Here is a 10,231-nt window from a genome sequence, read left to right as displayed (position 1 = left end):
TCACTGTTGATGATATGCATGTGAAATGTCTAATCTTTTAAAACACAAATCTTCACCATTGATCTTAATATCCTGCTGCAGTGAGTTCCCCAGTTCAATTGTGTGTAGTGGGGAAAAAGTGCCTCCTTTTATCCATTTTAAACATGCTTCCTTTTCATCTCATCTTGTCCTCTTGCTCTTCCCCAAGTAAAGTGATTTCCATTTTGTGGGTACCTAGACACAGAGAACTGAGTTGAGACAATAATCTTTCTTTGGTTACCCAGAAGGCCTCGGGCGTGCTGCGACGGGGAGCAGTGGATTTTAGCTGGTGACTTAAAGGTGGTGGAACACTGTATTCTAATTAGTCACAAGTTTAGTTCCAAGCTTTCAAAAAATAGTCTAGATTCTGCAAGACACAGTAGGTGTCCTCTTGTGGTGCTGGGAAGTAGAGCACAGTAGAGAGGGAAGAGCATTGGCCAGTACATAGGCAATCCGGATTCAAGTCTCGTCTTGTGAGCCAGCTGTGTGCCCTTGGGCATAACACTTAGCCTCTCTGGACCTCATTCTCCTCAACTATAGAGTGAAGAGATTCAACCAGAGGGTTCTGGAGCACCCTTTTGCCTCTAACTTTGTATGAATTCTATGTATTTGCCAGTCATTTTGAAACATCTACTACATAAATCCACGGGAAGGAAAAGTTTGTATTCCAAACAGTTTGCCATTTTAGCTTCAAAGTGGAGTTGGAGAGAGCCACCACTCCCCCCTAACAAATTTTCTAGTTTTTAGAAAACTAATGTTATCGTTTTCCAAAAACACAATCCAAATTAGGCTTCAATTACCAAAAAATATATCCTGCTGTGACTGTTAAGTGACAGGTCTTGCAACCTGAGTCCTTTTAGTTTGGGGGTGCACCCCAGGGCTCCCATCAGCCTTGCTTTCATGAGCCTATCAATTCTCACGGTGCCATTGCTCGATGTTTGCATGGGGACAACTCCATTCTAAGTGATGAGAGTGAATGGATGGGGTGAACTGCTGCTGCATATGGCCACCTTGGGGAGGAAAAAGAATATTGTCCCAGTGAGCAGTCCAGTAGGAACTATTCAAGGGAATCTCTAGAAATCTGAAATCTCTTCCCAATTCTTTCTCCCCCTACAGAAGAAAAAAGGCAGTTACCATGTGGGACTTGGGGAAAGCATTCAGTCTCACTCAACCTGGACTCATTTCACTAATTTTCTGGTCTGCTTAATATTTCTTCAACAGTTGTGATTCTTAGAACTTCGTGGGCTCTAACCCACTTCTTAAGCTCTGCATCCTGTTTTGTCTTACTGAATTTTCTCTTTCCAATCCCAGGTGGGTGGGGGAAATGCTTCTCATCTCTGATTTTAAAATTCATTCCAGAATCTCCACTATTGAAGTGCTACCATGCATTGAGAGGACAGATTGCTTTCACTGTTGGCTTAACAAACTCTATCAATAGCAACAAGTAGCATGACGAGGTTCTACTCAACAGAAACTTACTTGTAAGGTTAAGAAAACCCCTGCGGTCCTTAGACAAAACTTCAGGTAACAAGTAGGAGAATAACAGCAGTAAAAGTAATAAAAAATATATCTAGTGTTTAGAAGAGCTTTTTGAAAATATTCTAAAGAAGAACCCTCCCACACTTCCCTTAATAAGATATCTCATATGTGATCACACATATCCACTTCCTTATCATCAGTATCATATGCGAGGATGTTTTGACGTTTTTGTGAAGGCTTTCAAGGAAGGCTTGAAAACAACACAGCAGCATCTATAATGCATAATACTGTCAGTTGTATCAATGGGAAAACTGAAGATCATGTAGGATGAATCACTTGGTTATTATTTGCTTGTTTAAGTTATTTGGGTAAAACAAGTCAGAAGTGTCGCTTGTTTCTTAGAGCGGTGCTACCCCTGCGAGGCTGCCTTCATGTGCTCAGTGACTCCTTGATTGTAGCTAAAAGGGGGACCCAGGGTTCCACACACCACATTCTGTTCCCCCTTCTGTCATTCCTGCTCACACTCTAGTGGGGGGATGAGTTTGAAGGCTTGTTGTCTTCAAAACCCTTCTGTCTATGTGGGCTATGCTGCATCATTGCTTGTTGCCCAAAGGCGCTCTGCAAAGATAATTTACTGCCTAAGAAAGTGGTATATACAGAACTGGTCAAGCCATGGGTTGCACTTTTTACAAAATTAATAAACAATTTTTTAAAGCAGTTTTAGGTTTACAGAAAATTGAGCAGATAGGGCTTCCCTGGTGGTGCAGTGGTTAACAATCCTCCTGCCAATGCAGGGGACACGGGTTTGATCCCTGGTCTGGGAAGATCCCACATGCCACAGAGCAACTAAGCCCATGTGCCACAACTACTGAGCTTGCGCTCTAGAGCCCGTGAGCCACAACTACTGAGCCCGCGTGCCACAACTACTGAAGCCTGTGCGCCTAGAGCCTGTGCTCCACAACAAGAGAAGCCACCACAATGAGAAGCCTGTGCACCATAACAAAGAGTGGCCCCGCTCACCACAACTAGAGAAAGCCCGCGTGCAGCAACGAAGACCCAACACAGCCAAAAATAAAGAAATAAAGAAATAAAGTAAAATAAAATTTAAAAAAAGAAAATTGAGCAGATAGTACAGAGAGTTTCCATATATCCTCTCCTTTTCCCACTCACAGTTTCTCCTTAGTGCGGTTCTTAGTTCTCTCTTAGTTCTCTTGCCTTAGTGCAGTTACAATTTAGTACAATTGATGAACCAATATTCATATACCATTACTAACTAAAGTCCATAGTTTGCATTAGGATTCGCTCTTTGTGTTATACAGTTCCGTAGGTTTTGACAAATAATGTCATGTGTCCATCAATACGGTATCCTACAGAATAGTTTCACTGCCTTAAATATCTCCTGTGTTTCACCTAATCATCACTTCCTCACCCCGCCTTGACCCTTGACCCCTGACTATCACATCTCTTTACTTTCTTTCCCAGAATGTCATATCGTTGGAGTCATTCAGTATGCAGCCTTTTCAGATTGGCTTCTTTTATTTAGCAATATGCACTTAAGGTTCCTTCGTGTCTTTTCATGGCTTGATAACTCATTTCTTTTTTTTTTTTTAATATCCTCTTTTTTTTAGAAGAAGAAATTACAAATAACAAAACATTAGCAAAATGAGTAGAAAGTACAGCGACTTCTCATATACTCCCCCTGCCCTCACACATGCACAGCCTTCCCCATCATCAACATCCCACACCAGAGTGGTACATTTGTTACAATAAATGGACCTACATTGACACATCGTTATCACCAACGACCGTGGATTGTATTAGGGTCTGCTGTTGGTACTGTATTCTATGGGTTGTTTTTGTTTTGTAATTAATTAATTAATTAATTTATGGCTGTGTTGGGTCTTCGTTTCTGTGCGAGGGCTTTCTCTAGTTGCGGCAAGCGGGGGCCACTCTTCATCGCGGTGCGCGGGCCTCTCACTATCGCGGCCTCTCTTGTTGCGGAGCACAGGCTCCAGACGCGCAGGCTCAGTAATTGTGGCTCACGGGCCCAGTTGCTCCGCGGCATGTGGGATCTTCCCAGACCAGGGCTCAAACCCGTGTCCCCTGCATTAGCAGGCAGATTCTCAACCACTGCGCCACCAGGGAAGCCCTGGGTTTCTTTTTTGCTTCTTCTGTTTTTTTTTTTTGTTTTTTTTTTTTACAAAACAGCAGCAGGAAAGAAAAATGCAGGAGGCAGATGAGCCAGGCACCGGGGTTCAGATCAGAAGGGAGCAGGGAGACCAAGCTGTTACTGCAGGCTGGCCCCGGAACTCTGTCCCAGCATCCTGGGAGCACGGCAACAAGCCCTAGAAGGAGCAGAGAGTGGGTGAGGAGACGGCTGTCCCAGCTCGGTGGCGGCACCGCTCCTTGGGCGGCCACCCTGGCGGTCAGCCAGGTTGGGAGCACTTGAGGCTCCTGTGTTTGGAGGCCTGGTCTCCAAAGCACGGACCCACAGGGGCCAGGCAGAGGAAGGAGGTAGGAAGGGCCGGCACAGAAGGGCTATGAGTTCTATCTGGGTCCCCCGGGACCACGGGGCCCAGGTGGGCAGGGGCAGTCAGGACGCTTCCCTGCTTGTCAGACAATCAGCTTCTTCAGGAAGGCCTCCAGCTGGTCCTCATCCTTGATGCCCACAAACTTGTCCACCACATCCCCATTCTTGATGGCCAGCACGGTGGGCACAGCTGATACCTCATACTCTATGGCGAGGTCTGTGTGGTCATCAATATCCGCCTTGGCCATCACCACCTTTCCATGCTGCTTGGCCACCACCTTCTCTAACCTTGGCCCCAGGATCTTGCAGGGACCACATCACTGTGCATGGAAATCCACAACCACTGGTGTCTCACTGTTGACAACTCAGTCTTGAAAGTCTGGTCCATCCTGGATGTTAAAGGTCATTGTACAGACTCTGGTGGTGTATATTGACTGGGCTTGGCTGGGTGTTACTGTTAGGTTATTAGGACTGCGCTGTGGGGTCTGCAGGGCCCTGGAGGCAAGGGGCGCCCACTGACTCTGAGAGGGCTTCCTGCAGATTATGGAGGCCAGGAACCTCCCCAGGAGAAGTCGCTAAGCCATCTCCCTGCAGCGAGAGCAGAGGGGTGCACAACGCGGCCCTCCCCACCGGTCAAGGGCACTTCTGTTCCCTATTCATTTCTTTACTCACTGCCTGCCATCCAGCTTGCACACATCCCCAGTCACCCAGTTGCCGCAGCCAATGGTATTTGTAGCTTTCCTGCCCCACGGACAACACTGGACAATTGTGAATGGAGCATCTACTGGCCAGGTACTGTGCTAGGTGCTCTGCTCCAGAAATGAGAAGCAGATGTGATCCCTACCCTCATGGGACTCACGTGATCAGTCATTCCTAATTAATACTCAGGTCCCTTGATTGCCACTGCTCCCTTTGGCAGGTTTACTTAAATGCCACTTAAATCTCCCTATTTTTGAAGACCTCTTCTTTCCTTCCCTTCCTTCTCTTCCTTCCTTCTTGCTTTCCTTCTTCCCCTCCTTCCTTCCTTCTTTCCTTCCTTCCTTTCTTCCTTTCCTTATTATACATGTCTTCTCAAGGCAATCACTTCTATACCTACAGCTTCAATTACTTTGTGTATACTCTAATGACAACACAATTTTAAATGTTGTTTTCATTTACCAGTTTTTTTTGTTTGTTTGTTTTTCTTTTTTGGTTTATTCCTAGGTATTTTATTCTTTTTGTTGCAATGGTAAATGGCAGTGTTTCCATAATTTCTCTTTCAGATTTTTCATCATTAGTGTATAGGAATGCAAGAGATTTCTGTGCATTCATTTTGTATCCTGCAGCGTTACCATATTCATTAATTAGCTCTAGCAGTTTTCTGGTGGCAGTTTTAGGATTCTCTATGTATAGCATCATGTCTTCCGCAAACAGTGACAGTTTTACTTCTTCTTTTCCAATTTGTATTCCTTTTATTTCTTTTTCTTCTCTGATTGCCGTGGCTAGGACTTCCAGAACTATGTTGAATAATAGTGGTGAGAGTGGACATCCTTGTCTCATTCCTGATCTTAGAGGAAATGCTTTCAGTTTTTCACCATTGAGAATGATGTTTGCTGTGGGTTTGTCATATATGGCCTTTATTATGTTGAGGTAGGTTCCCTCTATGCCCACTTTCTGGAGAGTTTTTATCATAAATGGGTGTTGAATTTTGTCAAAATAAACACTCTTCATCGCGGTGCGTGGGCCTCTCACTATCGCGGCCTCTCTTGTTGTGGAGCACAGGCTGCAGACGCGCAGGCTCAGCAATTGTGGCTCACGGGCCTAGTCGCTCCGCGGCATGTGGGATCTTCCCAGACCAGGGCTCGAACCCGTGTCCCCTGCATTGGCAGGCAGATTCTCAACCACTGTGCCACCAGGGAAGCACGTATTACTTATCTGGATGAGTAAGTTTTTGGCATCCCCTTAAAGTCATCTCACTCTAGGGTCCCGGCCCATGAGCCATGGGAGGGGGTCCATGGTGGTGGCATGGATGAGTCTAGGTAGGCAGAAGGGCCATAGAGAGTCATGGGATGCAGCTTGCACTTCCTCCCTTGGCAGGAAGGTCCCAGGGAGAGATTGCAGGGGGTCCATGAACATGGATGGGGAAAACCTCTGCAGTTAACCCAAATTGAGCATTTCTGACAACTATGACTATAGAGGAGATGACAGTAGCATTAACTGTATCTTTGATTTGTTACCAATTTGTCACCAAGAGAAGTCTGATGTATTTTCAGAGCAGGTTAGAGTCGAAGCAGATTTTATTTGTACCCACCACTACTTTGAAATGACAGAAGTTATTAGTACCACCTCTAGAGCTTATGATTGGAAGTACTGAGAAAGAAGCACATGTATTATGACATTGGAATTTCTTTTTTTAATTTAACTATATTTTTACAGAATCGAGTTTCCTTGTAATCTTATGTATATTATTTTATGTATTTATGCAGTGGTAATCAATATAGTCAGTAACTTGCCAAAGAAGGTCTGGGGCGTAGAAGTGCTTACAAACCCCCTCCTCTCAATCCTTTAACCTCTTGGGCCAAGTCTTTTACTCTGAGCATTGGAGATAAAAATCCCTGCCCTCCAGTATTACTGGGAGGATCAAATTCGACACTGTGCACGAACATCCCCATGCCCAATGTGAGGTGTTTTCAGTATTCAAAGGATGTGAACTGAATGTGACATTCCAAATAGAAAAGAAACAGCAATAACTCACATGCATTTGCTGCTCGTGCTGCCATAACAAAGCACCGAAGATTGGGTGGTTTAAATAACAGAAATTTATTAGGACTTCCCTGGCGGTCCAGCGGTTAAGACTCCGCACTCCCAATGCAGGTGGCACGGGGTCGATCCCTGATCGGGGAGCTAAGATCCTGCACTCGGCGTAGCCAAAAAGAATGAGAAACAAACAGAACTTATTTTCTCACAGTCTTGGAGGCTGGAAGTTCAAGTCAAGGTGTCGGCAGGGTGGGTTTCTCCCGAGTCCTCCCTCCTTGCTGTGTCTTCACACGGTCTTCCCTCTGTGCATGTCTGTGTCCCAGTCTCCTCTTCTTATAAGGACACCAGTCAGATTGGATAAGGAAGGGTCACCCTAATGACTGCATTTGATTTATTTACTACTTTAAAGGCCGTCTTTCCAAAAATAGTCGCATGCTAAGGTGCTGGGGGTTAGGACTTCAACATATGAATTTGAGGCGGGAGACACAATTCATCCTATCTTGAAAAAAAGACTGGATGCCTACCCAGGTCAAGGGGAGCAGAAGGGGCGACCACCCACCTCATCTCACATCCACGGCAGGCAGGTGATGGAAATCTCTGTCCTCACTCCTGTTTACTTCTCCAAGTGCGTTCACCACGTGCTACCACCTGATACAACCATCTCCCTTTGTAGTTTCGGTTCCAGTCTCCCTGAGGAAAAGTAGAAGCAAGCCCCAAAGCAAACCTCGGCCAGAGGGTTGTAAGTGAAGTTGGCGAGCACACCCCTCTTCTTTGTTTCACACGAGAAGCTTGTGGCAGATGCTTCCTCACAGCTGAGACATGCTCTGCAAACATCACCGAGAGGCCACTGCGGCATGGAGCACACGACTCCTGGACTCGCAGGCCTTTCTGAGTAGGCCAGTCATGCAAACAAATATTGGCCTATGTGTTAGGAGCCGTTAGATGGGCCTCGATGAAATTACATATTGGATTCCATGAAAACTGGGCAGTAATTCTCACGAGAAGTTTAACACCTCTTCCTACTGTCTTTTTTTTTTTTTTTTAAATAATAGACTTTTTTTTAAAGAGCAGTTTTAGATGTACAGAACGGTTTAGCATATAGTACAGAGAGTTCCCAATTTTCCTCCTCCCACACACCATTTCCAGTGTTAACATCTTTTGTGTAACAGTAGTACATTTGTTACAATGAATGAATCAATATTGATAAAATCCACAGCTGACATTGGAGTTCACTTCCGTTTCGGTACAGGTCTACCTGTTTGGACAAATGCAAAATGTCATGTATCTGCCACTACAGTATCATGCAGAATCCATTGACTGCCCTGAAAATCCCTTGTGTTCCCCATATGCGTCCCTTCTTTCCCATCCCCAGAACCCCTGGCAACCACTGATCTTTTCAGTTTTGCCTTTTCTAGAATGCCGTAGAGTTGGACTCATACAGTATGTAGACTTTTCAGATTGGCCTCTTTCACTTAGTGATAGGCATTTAAAGTTCCTCCTTGTCTTCCCATGCCTTGATAGCTCATTTCTTTTTATTGCAGAATGATATTCTATTGTGTGGCTGTGCCACAGTTTGTTTATCCATTCACCTACTGAGGACCATCTTGGTTGCTTTCGGTGTTTGGTGAGTAAAACTGTTGAACATTCCTGTGCGGGTTTTTGTGCAGACATAAGTTTTCAACTTAGTTGGGTAAACACCTAGGAGCATGGTTGCTGGATCGTATGTTTTGCTTTGTAAGAGACTGCCAAACTGTCTTCCAAAGTGGTCTTACGTTTCGCATTCCCACCAGCAACGCGGAAGAGTTCCTGTTGCTCAGCACCCTGTTAGCATTTGATTTTTTGCCGAGCTGCGTGGCTTGTGGGATCTTAGTCCCAAGACCAGGGACAGAACACAGCCCTGGCAATGAAAGCGCCAAGTCCTAACCCCTGAATTGCCAGGGAATTCCCCATATTTTGTCTTAATGTGCGTTTTCATTGTGATATGTGATATTCTGCATCTTTTCATATGCTTGTTTGCCATCTGTATATCTCTTTGGTGAGTTTTTTTTTCCCAGATCTTTTGCCCATTTTTATTCTGTATTGTTTTCTTATTGTTGAGTTTTGAGAGTTCTTTGCATATTTTGGATATAATCCTTTATCAGATATGGATTTTGCAAATATATCTCCCAGTCTGTGGTTTGTCTTTTCATTAACAGTGTCTTTTGCAGAGCAGAAGTTTTTAATTTCAGTAAGTCCAATTCATCAGTTTTTTTTTGTTCACGGATCATGTTTTTGGTGTTGTATCTAAAAACTCACTGCTAAACCCAAGGTCGTCTAGATTTTCTCCTACATTATCTTCTAGGAGTTTTATGTTTTTGCTTTTGACTTTTAGGCCCATGATCAATTTTAAGTTAGTTTCCGTGAAAAGCCTTGAGGTCTGGGCTAGATTAATTTTTTTGTTTGTTTTGTCTATGGATGTCTGTTGTTCCAGCACCATTTGTTAAAAAGGATATTCTTTCTCCATTGAAATACCTTTGCTCTTTTGTCAAAAATTAGTTGACTATATTTGTGTGGGTTCCTGCTGCCTTTTTATTAAACATTTGGCTACTGTTTAGGGGGAATACTGATAGCATTTGTTGCGAGCGGATTCTTGTATTCCAGCCCCCTGCAGTCAGCAACCAAAAATACTTGTTTGGAATATAGATATTGTGCAGTGGATACCTGTGTAGATCGTTGCTGCTCACGGCCTCCAAATTAACCTTTATACTTTTGTCAGAACGCACTAGCTCCTTTCCTGCTCTACTTTAATGTGCTTTTTCTCCTCTTTTCTTACACCATTCGAAAAATCTGCAAAACAGATGAAATAAAATAGTCTAATTTAACACGTTCCTACCACCCGTCTAGCATTCAGAAGGTGGAATTTCTCGGTGTTATTAGGATAAATGTAGGGGGTCGCGTTTCCTGTCTGAGGTCTTACAGAGTCCCTGGGGGCTCCTAGGAGTCTGTGGTAAAAGTGCTCGACTCCTTACTTGCAAGAAGATCGTTGGGATTATTGGGACACGATCAAACAGGCAAGATGGATTCCAAGCTCCCTCGCATTGTTAGCTACGGAAGACCAGCTGTAAAAAAAGTGGTCACACCGGGTCCTAGTTTGGAAGCGAGGATTTCCACCACTTTCTCATACTTTAAATGATTGGCGTCTGCCAAGTAATCAAAACATACCAAGGAACCTTTTCATGGTGTTCAGTTCGGAATTTCCAAGCGGCTAAGGACAAGCACGGCTGGCAAGCCAGAGGGCCAGTTTGGCTGCGCGGCTACTCGAGAGTGTGCGGTAGCCGGGGGCCGTGTCCCAGTAAAGGCGAGAGCTGTAATGCTGTCAACTTGTTATTTACTTTCCAAATCTGAATGACTGAGCAAGGCGAAAGGAGAATCAATCAACCACAATGTGACCCTACAGGCGGAAAAAACGCAGCGCTCCCATCAGCAGGC

At 44.6% G+C, this 10,231-nt stretch overlaps 1 pseudogene across 1 annotated transcript in view; it reads right to left on the bottom strand.

Moving 5' to 3' along the window:
- Positions 1–2,973: 2,973 nt before the first annotated feature.
- Positions 2,974–10,231, bottom strand: part of LOC309662258 (thioredoxin, mitochondrial pseudogene) — a 7,769-nt pseudogene continuing 511 nt past the window's right edge. The window contains exon 2 of the transcript in view: positions 2,974–4,602. The product of the transcript in view is annotated as a thioredoxin, mitochondrial pseudogene (transcript). The remainder of the gene's footprint in view (positions 4,603–10,231) is intronic.

Source organism: Balaenoptera physalus, assembly GCF_965194825.1.
Source record: "Balaenoptera physalus genome assembly, chromosome: 6".
Lineage (NCBI taxonomy): Eukaryota > Metazoa > Chordata > Mammalia > Artiodactyla > Balaenopteridae > Balaenoptera > Balaenoptera physalus.
Note: the sequence above shows the minus strand (reverse complement) of the source record. Positions and strands in the feature narration are given on the sequence as shown.